This window comes from Phocoena phocoena, chromosome 8 (genome assembly GCF_963924675.1).
Source record: "Phocoena phocoena chromosome 8, mPhoPho1.1, whole genome shotgun sequence".
NCBI lineage: Eukaryota > Metazoa > Chordata > Mammalia > Artiodactyla > Phocoenidae > Phocoena > Phocoena phocoena.
In genome coordinates this window covers 60,319,674-60,335,914 of record NC_089226.1, presented here as the reverse complement: position 1 = coordinate 60,335,914, position 16,241 = coordinate 60,319,674, and the positions used below count along the sequence as shown (strand labels likewise).

The 16,241-nt window shown below is 41.5% G+C and overlaps 1 pseudogene; it reads left to right on the top strand.

Annotated features, from left to right (window-relative positions):
* The first annotated feature begins 4,547 nt into the window (after nucleotides 1–4,547).
* On the top strand, nucleotides 4,548–6,310 carry LOC136126936 (myelin protein zero-like protein 2 pseudogene; annotated as a pseudogene).
* The last annotated feature ends 9,931 nt before the right edge of the window (nucleotides 6,311–16,241 follow it).

The window sequence follows — 16,241 nt, the reverse complement described above, 5'->3', positions numbered from 1 at the left end:
AATTAATAGCTAACATTTAATGAGCACTTGGTATGTGCCAGACACTATGCTAAATACTTTCGAGCTTTATTTCGTTTAATCCTCATAATAACCCAGTGACACAATAACCCAAAATACTATGATTATCACTATTTTACCGAAAAGGAAACTGAGAATTAGAAAGATTACATAACTTGCCTAAGGTCACAAAGAGTAAGTGTTAGAGGCAAAATTTGAGCCCACCCTGAGCCCAGGTCCCATCCTCTTACACTTACATGGTCATTTCATCTAACTCTCAGGACAATCTATAAGGTGGGTTTTATTTCTAAAGATGAGGAAATCTGAGGCTCAGGAATTAAGTGACTTAGTCACATAAGTAGTAAGTTATCTACCCGGTCTCTGCACTATTGTCTACTGCTCTTGAATAAGCAATCATTGAATGAGTGAAAAAAAGGTAGCACATTCTCAGTGGCTCAAAGAAGCCTTGTACCTCTACCTCCTAATAAAAATCAACTGTTTAATCAAAAACATTCAACAGTTCCAATTTCAAAAGTAACCACTAAAGACTTTTTTCTGAAGATGCAATAGCTTTACAAACATTAAAGGACAAAAACTCCTCTGAGGCAGCAAGCACAGAAGGAGAGTCTTCTACTAGAAGAGATGTTGACATACCTCAAGGGTGAGAAGCCATGGAGAAAGAAGGCTGCAGGAAATGCCATTGGCTGGAGGGAAGGACTAATATTTCAGAACCCTGACCTGGAGCTTATTTACCAGGCCTCATTTTCCCTCTCCAGAGGGTAATGGCAAAGTAATGAGGCAGTGTTGGTAAGCCTGATCTTTCTGGGGAGAAAAGCAGAGGGTAAATCAAAACCCAGAGACGATTCATTATGACATCCAAGAGGCTCTACTCAGTTCTCCCTCAAGAACATCTTTCTACAAAACGCCTAAGAACCTGTCACCCTTTTTCATCGTCACAGAGGAGCAAATGGCTCTGTCCCTAAAGGCAACACATCTATCACAGTGTTTGCTCACAAACACAGAACTGATGATAAGAAAGGTAAAAGAAACTAAAGGAACAGTTTTTTGTTTTTGTTTTTTTTGCGCTGTGGGCCTCCCACTGCCGTGGCCTCTCCCGCTGCAGAGCACAGGCTCCAGACGTGCAGGCTCAGCGGCCATGGCTCACGGGGCCCAGCCGCTCCGCGGCATGTGGGATCCTCCCAGACCGGGGCACGAACCCGCATCCCCCACATCAGCAGGCAGACTCTCAACCATTGCGCCACCAGGGAAGCCCTAGGAACCGTTTTAATGTAAAGATTTGCAACTCCTGGAGACAGCCTTGCTAATGATGGGAAACACACTAGGTTTGCTGTTGGAAGCCCCAGAGGTAAATTCTGTATCAGCCACAGACTGTATTTGTGGCTTTAAGCAAGGCACTTGCCCTACCTTGGGTCTCAGTAAAAGATGAGGGTCACATCATATCTAAAGTATCTCCAAAAATTTCCCATGATTTCTTTCCCCAGGACACCATTCTCAACAACAAAAATCTTGCAATAGGGCTTCCCTGGTGGCGTAGTGGTTAAGAATCCGCCTGCCAATTCAGGGGACACGGGGTCAAGCCCTAGTCCAGGAAGATCCCACATGCCGCGGAGCAACTAAGCCCGTGCGCCACAACGACTGAGCCCGCGCCCTAGAGCCTACGAGCCACAACTACTGAAGCCCACGCGCCTAGAGCCTGTGCTCCGCAACGAGAAGCCACTGCAATGAGAAGCCCGTGCACCACAACAAAGAGTAGCCCCCGCTCACCACAACTAGAGAAAGCCCGCACACAGCAACGAAGACCCAACGTAGCCAAAAATTAATTAATTAATTTTTTTAAAATCTTGCAATAATGAATTTCCTCAGAACGTGGTCAAAACCTCACCAGTTGGGGAGGGCTTCCTTCCCCCCAAAATTGCAAGTCCACTAGAAACAAGCACTTTGTCATCCTACTGGGTTCCATGCCCAAAGCGAGGCACAGGTGGGTGTCTCATTAATCCTGATGAGAGGAGGAGGTCCTTGGAAACTGGTAGTACCAACTTTGCATGGGGTACAATGAAAAGTGACTGGAGCTATACTTGGCATTTAAAAGTTTCATAAATAGGGCTTCCCTGGTGGCGCAGTGGTTGAGAGTCCACCTGCCGATGCAGGGGACACGGGTTCGTGCCCCGGTCCAGGAAGATTTCACATGCCGCGGAGCGGCTGGGCCCTTGAGCCATGGCTGCTGAGCCTGCGCGTCCAGAGCCTTTGCTCTGCAAAAGGAGAGGCCACAACAGTGAGAGGCCCGCGTACCGCAAAAAAAAAAAAAAAAAAAAAAAAAAAAAAAAGTTTCATAAATAAAAGCCACAGACAGGACTTCCCTGGTGGTGCAGTTGTTAAGAATCCACCTGCCAATGCAGGGGACACAGGTTCGAGCCCTGGTCCAGGAAGATCCCATGTGCCATGGAGCAACTAAGCCCGTGAGCCACAACTACTGAGCCTGTGCTCTAGAGCCCATGAGCCACAACTACTGAGGCTGTGTGCTACAACTACTGAAGCCTGTACGCCTAGAGCCCATGCTCTGCAACAAGAGAAGCCACTGCAATGAGAAGCCCGCGCGCGGACCACAATGAAGAGTAGCCCCCGCTCGCGGCAACTAGAGAAAGCCTACGCGCGGCAACGAAGACCCAACGCAGCCAAAAATAAATTTAAAAATAAAATAAAAAATAATTTTAAAGAATAAAATAAAAGCCACAGAGAAAGTGCAATTTATAATTACATTTATCTAAACAGCCTAAAGAAAAGCAGCTTTCTATACCTGGTCAACAAATCACAGAATCTCAAGGATGAAAGAGACCTTAATGGTCTTCTAGTCCCCCCTTACATCCATGAGGGAATACATGTGACAACTTTGCTGAAGATTTCCTACCTTCTGACTGAGACAGAAATTTTTTTTTTATTAATTTATTTTTTTGGCTGCGTTGGGTCTTCATTGATGTGCGTGGGCTTCTCATTGCAGTGGCTTCTCTTGTTGTGGAGCACAGGCTCTAAGCACGCGGGCTTCAGTAGTTGTGGCATGCGGGCTCAGTAGTTTTCTGGCTCGTGGGCTCTAGAGTGCAGGCTCAGTAGTTGTGGGGCACAGGCTTAGTTGCTCCACGGCATGTGGTATCTTCCTGGACCAGGGCTCAAACCTGTGTGTCCCCTGCACTGGCAGGAGGATTCTTAACCACTGCGCCACCACGGAAGCCCAAGACAGAAATTTTACAACTTATTTGTATGCCTGAGCAAGGCCTGCCAATTTGAGACAACTTGTGATTTCAGAACATAAGCTTGGAGAACAGCGACCCAGGATCTGGTTTGTTTCAAACAGGCTTTAAGTAGCCACAAAACTCAGAGGACATCTCTCTCTTTTCCCTTCTCTCCCTCTCTCCCACTCTCTCTTTCTCTGTCTTCCTCTTCCTCGCTCTATCTTCCATATCTCCACCTCCTACCTAGCACCGAAACCTCTGTTTTTCTGGTTCAAATCCATTTCTCCTTCTACCACACCAGGATGACTTTAACCACTGACAGAAATGAACAAATACAAATATTAATAGGGGTTGGATTTCTGAAAAGGATGCCAGATTGACTCAAGAACCAAACTTGGCAATATGTTACCAATAAGTAAAATAAATGGGACTAATGTCTAACATGGCCATGATAAAAAATTTTTTAAAAACCCTAACTATTTAACAGACTTCAAGGATTTAAAGAAGGCTATGTCTCACATCTCAATTAATCCCCCCTAAATTTAGAACCCTAAAAGGCAAGCATGTTGATTCCAATTTTATAACTAGGAACCTAAGCCTCAAAAAGAAGACAATACCTGCCTCAAGGTCAACCACCAAAGCTGCAGAACCAGAACTCAAGTCTAAATCCATGGCTCTCTCCAGCCCAACTCAGTTACATCCTATACCCTTCTCATCAGCATAGCCTTTTTTTTTTTTTTGGATCAAGTCATTCTATTAAGGGGCTTTGGGGGAGGGTCGAAAGGCTGGGAGGACGATCAGATCCAACGTGCTTCTCCCAGCCGGGACCTTCCTTGTTTCACAGTCGCCGAAAGAGCATAGCCTTTTATTCATACAAAGCACTTAGGAAATCCTTGTTCAAATTATTTTTGCTACAGCTTCTGAAATGGGCAAGGCAGGAATCATTTTCTCCATCCTTAAAGATACTAAGTAACTTGAACTGCAGTCGATAAAATAACATCCCATGTCTCTGGCATCACTGAAAAGTACAAAATTCCTCACAAGCAATTTTCCTAAAAACTTCCTCCCTTTAGGACCAAACCCTTTTTTAAAAAAAACTATTTGCAATACAAAGTCTCCAAAATGCATAAGATATGTTACTCTTTACTTGTAGTTAATGAAATTTAATCAGGGACATTCAACTATAAACATGAAACAAACACCTATAAATAGTGTGCTGGGGACTCAAAGATGAATTAGACAGGCTCAAGATCCTGTGTAGAAACAAACATACCTATAACTCACCTAAATATGAGCCCAAAGAACATGGCCTCGGGTAGTGTTGAAAGGAAGGTGAGAGAACAACTGGAAAGTCTAGTGGAGACCAGGAGTGACTTACTAAAGAGCACTGCGAGGTGCTGAAGGGTTCTGAGCAGGAGAATGGCATACTTGTATGTGCTTTGGGAAAAGATGAATCTGGCACGACATTGAGTCCAGAGGCAGAACACCGAGTTAGGCGGCAATCGTAGTGGCAGAGACAAAACTGCTGCTGTCAGGCAAGGGCAGTAGGAACTAAAAAGAAAGGTATATTTAAAAGGCATTGCGGAGGTAGACTCCAAGCTCTTAGGATACGGCAGTGTGGGACAGGTAGGGAGCAGAAAAAACCTCTAGGATTCTTGCTTTGGTGAAAGACTTCAGAAGAGGAACACAGGAGGAGTTACTGTTTTACAGGAGCTGTGAGGGACTGATTAACTCAGGAGGGATGATGAGGAAAGCTTTACCAAGGAAGTAACATTTAAGCGGAGTACTTAAAGTATGAGTAGGATGAGTAGGGCTTCACAAAAGAGAAGTTAAAAAAAGAAAAAAGCATTCTAGCAGGGAGAACAGCATGTGCAATGACAGAGCTTATTACATTTGGGCAATGGCATGCAGTTTTAGTAAGGTGTAGCAGATGATGAGGCTAAGTAGTACTAAATTGTGAGGTACTTACATCACGCTAAGGAATTCAGATTTTATCCTGTAGGTGATGGGAAACAACCAAGGTTTCTAAAGGGAAGAAGTAAAGGGGAGTAACATAGATCAGATCTATGTTCCAGTCGGTATGAAGTACAGGCTAGAATGGTGAGAAATAGGAGGAAGGCAATACAGCATAATGGCTAAGAGCATGGGGTCTGGAGTTGGACAGCCTCATTAAAATCCTGGCTCTAGACCTTACTAGCTGTGCAAGCTTGGACTAGTTATTTAGCTTCCCTGTGCTCCCAGGTTCCCCGTCTGTAAAATGGGAATAAGAATAATACTTTCAGTTTTTTGGCCCGAGGCGACCCACCACTGGAGCCTACCCGGCTTTTTGGTGGAGCTGGTGGCGGACTCTGGGAGGGCTCATGCCGGGGAGTCCTCCCCAGAACTTCTGCTGCCAGTGTCCTTGTCCTCACGGTGACACACGGCCACTCCCCGCCTCTGCAGGGGACCCTTCAATACTAGCAGGTCCTGTTGGAAGTCCTGCAGTCAAATCCCGCTAGCCTTCGAGGTCTGATTCTCTGGGAATTCCTCCTCCCGTTGCCGGACCCCCAGGTTGGGAGGCCTGGCGTGGGGCGCGGAGCCTTCGCTCCAGTGGGTGGACTTCTGTGGTATAAGTGTTCTCCAGTTTCTCTTTGGCCAATAGCAGCTGTGGAAATTTACACCCCCCATGTGCTGGAGGCTGTCAATGGGACAGATGTTCAGTTAAAATGCACTTTCTCCAGCTTTGCCCCTGTGGGTGATGCTTTAACAGTGACCTGGAATTTCCGTCCTCAAGATGGGGGTCTAAGCAGTTTGTTTTCTACTACCGTGTGGATCCCTTCAGACCTATGAGTGGGCATTTTAAGGACTGGGTGGTCTGGGATGGGAACCCTGAGTGGTATGATGTCTCCATCCTCCTCTGGAAGCTACAGTTTGATGACAAATGGGACATACACCTGCCAGGTGAAGAACCCACCTGATGTTGATGGGCTGATAGGGGAGATCCAGATCAGTGTCATGCACACTGAAAAGAAGAAGAAAAGCTCAACCAAGAAAAAAAGGCTTCTGCTTACTTAGAAGACACAGACTAACATTATTAGATGGAAGCTGAAGATTTCCAAGAACAAAAACCCTGAGACAAGTTGGAGTTAATGGAAGCTTTTCTTTGGCTTTTCCAGTCGTGACCTGTCTTCCAACCAGCTCTGCAGTATATAACCACCTAGACAAGCAACGTTCCTCTGGAGCCAGCAAAGGGCCCTTCTTGAGCAGATACCACCAGACTCACACACACACAGCCCTGTTTCTAAGGTTTTATTTAATTTCAGAGTACAAATATTGTATTTTTTTCAAATGCCCATTAGCTTTTATATACTAGGAAGCCACATTTTTGCCCTTAAACGCTCCTTGTGGATTATGACTTGTATACACATATATTGGCATCAAATGGGATAAAAGTCAACTTTGTCTGTCATAACATTTCCTTTAATATATTAGTTTCCTTAGAGCAGCATTCTTTTTTTTTTTTTGCGGTACGTGGGCCTCTCACTGTTGTGGCCTCTCCCGTTGCGGAGCACAGGCTCTAGACGCGCAGGCTCAGTGGCCATGGCTTACGGGCCTAGCCGCTCCACAGCATGTGGGATCTTCCCGGACCAGGGCATGAACCCGTGTACCCTGCATCGGCAGGCGAACTCTCAACCACTGCGCCACCAGGGAAGCCCTAGAGCAGCATTCTTGCTACTAAAGTTAACACGTTTACTCTTTCCTTCTCACACTCTCAAAAGGTGAGCTAATTCTCCCAACTGTTTTTGAGTGATTAACAGAAAATTCTAAATTCAAACTGTTAAAGAACAGTTTGATTTTCATGGCTTTCCTTAAGTATGGGACACATATTATTTTATTGAATTTCTTTCAATACCCTAGATGGCAGGTTTTTGTTTTTGGTCAATTGATCCAAGGTTTACAGTAGTACAAATCTAAACCACAGAGTAACTAGGGAAGGTTACATGAATGCTAATAGATTGACAAATGCCACCTCAAGATGAATTGCTTGTCACCTTTTTTCTGTGCTGTGACAAGCAATCAACAGCTCAGATCTTTCACGAGCAGTGAAGTTTAGCTTACTATAGTTTTTCCCCCAATTCAATTATTTATAACAATAGAGCAAAATCTATGCTCATTTGTAGACTGGAATCATTAAGCAGTTAAATGAAGGTTTCTGAAGGAGTATATTACAATTTAAAAATTTAGGGCTAGTGAAAAACATCAACCCTAAATGATAATAATTTTGTATAGTGTTATACAAAGCTCTGAGAACTGGAAGAGATTATTTAAATTTTTTCTTTTATTTATTTTTTAATTCAGTTGCTTATTTGGGGGGAGGATTTGGTGTGGGGGCAAAGAAATACCAAAACTAACAGAATGAAACCAACAACCAACTTTATTATTTTTTTTCTCTTATACTAGTAGATAAAACAAACTTTATAAGTGGGTCGTGGAAAGAAGAGTGCTTTTAAAGAAGTGTCTAGTCTCCCAGTGTTTTTCCAAACTTAAGCTACTGCAGCACTTATTTGAAGAATAGAAAACATCTAAACGTTTAGGAACCTCTCCCCCTACCCCCTGCCCCCTGCCCCCCGCCCCCCCCCCACGTTTACAGCTTGATATTTTCAGTTTTCACCAACTAGGCTGAAGATGTTATTTCTTTTTTTTTTTTTTTTTGCGGTACGCGGGCCTCTCAGTGTTGTGGCCTCTCCCGTTGCGGAGCACAAGCTCTGGATGCGCAGGCTCAGCGGCCATGGCTCACGGGCCCAGCCACTCCGTGGCATGTGGGATCTTCCCGAATCGGGGCACGAACCCGCGTCCCCTGCATCGGCAGGCGGACTCTCAACCACTGCGCCACCAGGGAAGCCCTGTTATTTCTTTTAACAAACTGGAATTTCCAAATAATTTATCTGTATTTAAAGATGATGAACTTTGATATTTTTTCCAATACTAAAAGAAAACCTGGTATAATTTACATATGGACCTTGATTCTGAAATGCATTCCATACCTGTCATTTTGCCTTTTATACTGTCTAAAAAAGTACAGTTTCATTACCCAGTTTTGAAACTAAAAATTAGGTTTAAAGTCTATATTATCTTTCACATTTTCTATTTTTCTCTGTAATTCAACCTTTGAAAATATAGTAACTGGGTATTTCTTCAAACAGATGGCCTGGGTGATGTTCCATAAGTGTAAAGAGGTAGTTAAAAACTCATGGAAGGTGTTTCCAGCAAAACTTGTAGCTTTTGTGTCTTGGCTAAATATTCAAGGGTTAATATAGCTCTGCTGTTCAGTGTCTTTTACTTGAAGAGAACTTTTGTATTGTAATTTATTTTTTATTGTGCCTTAAACACTATGTAAATAACCTTCAGTAATAAAGTATTACAATTATTTAAAAAAAAGAATAATACTTTCTCAGAGGGTTGATATAAGGAATTCACAAGATAGTATGTGTAAAGAAAGTACTTAGCACAATACTTGGTACAGAGATAAATGTAGCTATTATTAGAGACCGAAAATTCATTAGTAAAAAGTTACTTCCTCATGTGGTCTGGTGTTGTCCAGGCTCTTCTTCCTACCTGAAGCTTTCTCTTCCTACCTATTCACCTGATTAAGTCTAACTTATCCTTCGTATCTTAGCTCAAATGTTACTTCCCCATGTAAACTCTCCCTAACCATCTAGATTAGGTCAGGTTCCTACTATGCACAGCACAATACCCTTTCCTTCATAGCACTCATAGTCTCTAATTACATCTTTTTATATTTCATTAATTTCTCCTTTTCCTATTACCATAAGTTCCATGAACTCACATGCTGTGTGCTCACCACTGAATTCTTAGAACTGAAAAAACTCCTGGCACACAGAAGGTACCTGATAAGCATTTATTGAATGAATGAAAGGTTTCAAGTTATGTCATTAAAGTGAACCTCTTCAGATGCAATCTTTATACAGAAGGCTAGAGATAGAGATTTGGGTCACATTTGTACCAGTGTGACTATAATCAGAAGTGGGTCTATGGTGGGATCACACTTGCCTCTTAGGCCTGTAAAGGGATGGTGTATTCATTTGCTATTGAAATTGGTTAATCTTAGGCCAAAGCCTCTGCCTTACACAGCTCCAGGAGGCACCAGCATTAAGACAGGAAATGAGAGACTTTGGGAGAAATTCCAAATCTTTGGGGATTCCTTTTAGGTCTTATATGTTATTTCCATTTTGGAGAATTTAACAGAAACTAGTGACTACAACAATGTCAACAAAAAAAGGAGATAACACAGGTGGTTAAGAGAATGGATTTGAGGATCAGACAAACTTCTTCATTTTCTCTTCTTACTTGAGGTTCACATCATCTCCTGCTTGGGACTCTACCTCCCTCACCAAAAATGACTAGCAGCTCTGTACAGCTTTTCACCACTGACAGTGTTTTCCATCTACAAAATATTTCACGTGAGATCACAACAGCTCTGTGAGATAGACATTATTGTTTTCATTTTATCAAAAAGAAATGAAGTTCATAAAAGTACCTTACCTAAGGTCACACAACTAAAAAGCAACAGGACCACAATGCAACTCTGGTCCTCTGGCTCCAAACCTGGAGCTCTTTCCAGCAGACTGACCCAAGATAATTATGAGCCACCCCGATGTATACTTTCACTGCATTTAAAAAGAAAACAGCACGGGGATAATGACTGGAAGGGCATAATGGGATGCTGCTAATGTTCTATTTCTTGATATAGCACTAGTTATCCACAGGTGTGTTCACTTTCTGTAAAGTCAGGAGCTATATACTTTATAAACTTTTCTGTGTGTATGTTATACTTTAAAAAGCAAATACCAGGCAAAATTATGATAAAGACTAATCAAAATTCAGAAGCTTTAAGTTGGATGCCTCAGGGCTACATACAGATTTATCTAACTTCTCAAGGAGCAGCTACATATAGGACACCTACCAGTTAAATAAGCACAAAATCCTTGCACACTCAAATACCATATCCACCCACTGGGATTAGGAGAAAGGGAATCCCAGGAAGGGGCCAGAGTATAGTTGATGAAAAAGAAATTGGCACTGAAAAGTAGAACTATCCTATATCATCAATGATAAGATATTTCAATTTCAGAGATAATAAAAATGTGAAAAAATGGCCAATGCCAATTATAAAATGCATTCTAATTTTAGACTGTTAAAATGTAAAAACAACAATAACAAAAGATGGGCTTCCCTGGTGGCGCAGTGCTTAAGAATCTGCCTGCCAATGCAAGGGACACAGGTTCGAGCCCTGGCCGGGGAAGATCCCACATGCCGCGGAGCAACTAAGCTCGTGCTCCACAACTACAGAGCCTGAGTTCTAGAGCCCGCAAGCCACAACTACTGAGTCCACATGCCACAGCTACTGAAGCCCGCACGCCTAGAGCCTGTGCTCCGCAACAAGAGAAGCCACGACAATGAGAAGCCCGTGCACTGCAACGAAGAGTAGCCCCCACTCACCGCAACTAGAGAAAGTCCGCAACGCAGCAACAAAGACCCAACATGGCCAAAAATAAATAAATAAATATTTTAAAAAAGAAAAACAATAAAAGCCATTTAAAAATAAATGAAATGTAATGTTCTAAAATCTCAAGAGGTGGTTCAACTGTAGAACTGTAGAACCATAAACCTGTGGAATGTTAGGGCTAGGAAGGACCTTGGAGATCAACATCTCCTGGTACAAGCTCTTCATTTTAGAGGCCTTTGTTTAACAGTTGTTAAATGATCTTATTAAATTAAAGCTCACACATCAAAAAATTTAGAACTACAACTACAAAATTGGTTCCCTTACTCCTGGGTTCTCTTTCCACTACCCAGATACCTCCCCTAAACCCAAGAGAAGATTTACATGATAACTCTGTTTTTACTTTCATAATTCTTTATTTCATTAACTCACTAAAAATAATTAAAGCACCTCTTAAAAATTAAGATGAAAAACTGTTTAGGAAACTTCAATTTTTACTTAGACAAGTTTATATTCCTTGTTCTCTAAAACCAATGAAGCAATACAAAGTTAGATAAAAAACAAAATTAGTACTCTCTCAGCCTCCAAGTCCCCCCAAAAACATAAGCACAAGTATATTTTTATATTTGAGGATTCTTTTTATTGTTCTCTATTTTTCAAAAGCTAGGCTTACATATTAACATTGCTCTGCAACTTATTTTTTTCACTTAATAATTGATCATGAACATCCCCCCCAAGGATCAATAAATAAAATTCTAACTCATACTTTTAAAAAACTGTATAATAACAGTACATATAAAGGATATACCATAATGTGTTCACATATTTTCCTATTGATGGACATGGCTATTTCCAATGTTAGCATTTCAAACAGTGCTGTAATGAATATCCCTGTACATATTTCTTTTTAAATGAAACAAAAAAACTATTTCTACACACACGCTTTCCTTGTTGTCCCACGTTTTGACTGCTTCTTTTCCTATCATCATCCGTGCCTTGCTTGCTCACAGAATTCTTCTCAGGGCCCCGTGTGATAACCGAGAACAAAGCAATCTGGAGAATGTCAAGACGCGACATGTGATGGTTACTGTTGGTAAATTAGAATTGGCCTGTCTGACCGCCTCTCCCAGCCACCTGCGCACAGTGCCCGCCCACCCCCTCATGCACGCACTCCTTGTTCTGGTCTCGGCAGCTGCTTCCAACTCAACTGACGTGGGCAGAGCTGGATTGGGGAATTAATCCTACTGTGTCACACTCCTGACCCTGACAAGTGCAGACAAGCCCACCAGCAATCCAAACTAGTGGGAAGGAGAGAGAATACATGATCACTATGAAATAATATAATACAGAAGCACACAGAGTAAAATGCAAAACTCCCCATTCACCAAACTTTAACCCACATTTGCAAATGGCCCTCCCCTCCTCAGAGGTACCACTGTTAAAAGTTTGCTGTATAACCTTTCAGAATTTTCCTAAGCATGCACACACACACATACATATATGTATATATACATGTATGTATAGAGATACACATAGATATGTATACATACATATACATATGTATACACAGACAAAGAGTGTGTTGTGTGTTTGGTCTACCTACCTGTTGTCATACTGTATACTTTGTCCTGCAACTTGACTTTTTTTTTTTTTTTTGCGGTACGCGGGGCTCTGACTGTTGTGGCCTCTCCTGTTGCGGAGCGCAGGCTCTGGACACACAGGCTCAGTGGCCATGGCTCACGGGCCCAGCTGCTCCGCGGCACGTGGGATCTTCCCGGACCGGGGCACGAACCCGTGTCCCCTGCATCGGCAGGCGGACTCTCAACCACTGCGCCACCAGGGAAGCCCCTGCAACTTGACTTTTTCACTTAAAAATTTTTGACCTGTTTCTTATTAGTATATAATGGATTCCTCATACTTTTAAGAGCTCATGAAAAATGCCACGGTAAGGTTGTGCCACTTTATTTTCTCATTTTGCTATGTTTGAATATTTAGGTTGTTCATAGTGTTTTGTCATGACAAAGAATGCTACATCGATAATGCTGGTGAACCTCTTTTTACATACAAGCTAATATTTCTCTAGGATATGTATCAATAATTGGAATTGATGAAGTCTGTGCATGTTAAATGTTGACAGGTACCCAAATTAGCATCCAAAAAGGTATACCAATTTATAGTTCCACCAACAGAACATAAAACTTCCCTTTTTGACACCCTTCCAACAATAGATGTTATTTTCTATTTTACCAATATAAAGGATAGAAAACAATATACTATTGTTTTAATTTACATTTTCCTGATTTCCAGAAAAGTTAAATATCCATATGTGTAATTAGTCATTCTTATTTTTAATGGAAAGTATTACCATTTTGAATTTAAACAAGAGAACTCAGAGAGGCTAAGGTGACATAGCTAGTAAGTAGCAGACATCAAAGCTAAATTTTTGAACAACTCCCATCAAAGCTAGGCCTTCTGACTATCTAAAGTATTTTCCACTACCCAGAGGTCAATAAACTATGGCCTGAGGGCAAGCTGCCCCAATTCTGTAAATCAAGTTTTACTGGAATACAGCCATGCCCATTCATTTATGTATTGTCTATGGCTACTTCAGTTCACCAATGGCAAAGGTGAGTAGTTGCAACTACGTGGCCTGCAAAACGAAAAAGATTTATACCTGGGCCTAAACAAAACAATAACTCACATTTAACACCTAAAGAAAAGTTTCATAATGAGATTAACTGTTGTCCAATTGACTAGAGTGTGGCTATCTTAGACAGTGTGGCTCATTTTAAAATAAATGTATATGCAGTACAGGTCTGTTATATAATATTGAAGAAAAGAATCCAAAACACTCAAAAGAAGTCAAAAGACACTCCTCTACTTCTTGGTTAGGACACTACTCTAAAGAGTTTCCTATGTGCTATTCATCATCTTCCTTGTCTCTTTAATTTCAACTAATGGGAAACAGATCCGGTTCCTACTGTCCTTCAGTGACTTGGACGAGCAATGTAGCTCCCACTCACACGCTACAATGATAATATGAAAGCAAAGGAAGCCCCACTATTTCTGCTGCTAAACACACTCCCACCACCACATTATAGGGGTCTCTCCTTCCCTTTTGCTTATAGAGAGAAGATTCACCAGGAAGCAGCTAACATTTCCAGTATGTCTGGCCAACTGCTAAGAGCTAGGACCCTGATTTTTGTGGGAAAGGAAAGCCAATTCTTCCTCTCTATATCCTACCCTTCTGAAGATCCTGGCCACAAAAGTAATTAATTTCAACTGGGAACTTCAGGCCATTCAGTTCCTGTAGGGCGGATGGGGAAAGTGCCATCATCCCCATTTTATACACGGGGAATTGAGGGGAACTGACCTTTCATTTTAGCAAATGCGACCTTCATACAGTGACACTCCCACCCACCCCACTTTCTCCTTCCATCCTCTCCCAAATATTGATTTTATATAATAATGGCAAAGAAGCTATCATACTTTCCTGGAGAGATAACTTAATCTAGGGTTTTGATTGAGAAGTTAATGATTAAAGAAGGAACAGGGCTTCCCTGGTGGCGCAGTGGTTGAGAATCCACCTGCCGATGTAGGGGACATGGGTTCGAGCCCCGGTCCGGGAAGATCCCACATGCCGCGGAGCGGCTGGGCCCGTGAGCCATGGCCTCTGAGCCTGCGCGTCCGGAGCCTGTGCTCCGCAACGGGAGAGGCCACAACAGTGAGAGGCTCGCGTACCGCAAAAAAAAAAAAAAAAAAAAAAAGAACGAACAGTGCATTTTCTCATGTAAGTAAGCAGGCAATCTTTAAGTGGTTCTCTGGAAAGAAATTTGGCAATACATATCAAGAACCTAAAAAATGTCCATATTATGCTAAGTGAAATAAACTAGACACAAAGGGACAAAAATTGTATGATCCCATTTATGAGGTACCTAGAATGGGCAAATTCATAGAGACCGAAAGTAAAATAGAGGTTACCAGGGACTGGGGGAGGAAGGAATGGGGCTATTGTTCAATGGGTACAGAGAGTCTGCTTGGGATGACAAAATGTCCTGAAAATGAACAGCAGTGATGACTGCACAACACTGTAAATACACCTAATGTCACTGAATTGCACACGTAATTGTGAATTTAAATTGTGAATTTAAGGGCTTCCCTGGTGGCGCAGTGGTTGAGAGTCCACCTGCCGATGCAGGAGACGCGAGTTTGTGCCCCGGTCCGGGAGGATCCCACATGCCGCGGAGCGGCTGGGCCCGTGAGCCATGGCCGCTAAGCCTGTGCATCCGGAGCCTGTGCTCCGCAATGGGAGAGCCACAACAGTGAGAGGCCCGCGTACCGCAAAAACAAAAAAAAAATTGTGAATTTAACACTTTAAAATTTTAAAAATTTTAAAGTGAGACTGCTAAAAAAAACAAAGTTTGTGTTCTTTGATCAAATAATTCCATTCACAGCAATAAAAGTTTAGAAAATTATCTGAAATATAAACAAAGATATATATGAATTAATATAATTATTTATCATTATGAAAAACTGGAGAAAAACTAAGTATCTAACAATAACTCAAGTAAATTATGATATATCCATATGATGAAGCCTTATGCAGTCATTAAAAATATTCTAAATAATTTTAATGACATGGGGAAATGTTGAATTTTAAAAGCACTATATATAGTGTTAGTGTGGTATGACTGTTTATGTTTTAAACTACATATACAAGTGTGTATGTGATACATACACACACATGCACAATTGTGAGTGTGAATATGCATGTTATATTTATAAGGAAATATATCAAATAATGTTTATTTGTGAGTTGTGGAATTATGGGTATTCTTACTTCCTCCCTTAAAAACCTTACTTTCATGTTTTCTAAACTGTACCATGAAGTACAATCAGGAAAAAAATTTTAATTTCACATCATTTGACCCAGTAATTCACTTGCAGAGATGTATCATAAGAAAATAATGAAAAATACTGATCAAAACTTATGCATAATAATGTTCACGCAAAGATACACCAGAAATTACTAATTATAAATTAATAAAAACTATTAATAAGTAATTGTTACCTCTGCAGAGTAGGATTAGGATAAAGGGTGATGTGCAAGGGACTTACTTATTATATATATTACTTTTATAATTTGTATCTAAGTATTAGAGTATTGTTTAAAATAGAAAAAACTGGAAGCACTATAAAAATCCTATATGATAGACTATTATGCAGCCATTAGAAATATCGCGAATTCCCTGGTGGTCCAGTGATTAGGACTCTGAGCTTCCACTGCAGGGGGCCCAGGTTCGATCCCTAGTCAGGGAACTAAGATGCCACAAGCCGAGAGGCACAACCAAAAAGGAAAAAAGGAATATTTGTAAAGAGCTTCAGCAACATTAATTTATATAATGAAAACAATGGGAAATGGAAAAAAAGCAGAAGACAAAATTGTAGGTAATATATGATCTGGACTATGCCACACAGAAATGTGCATAGGTACA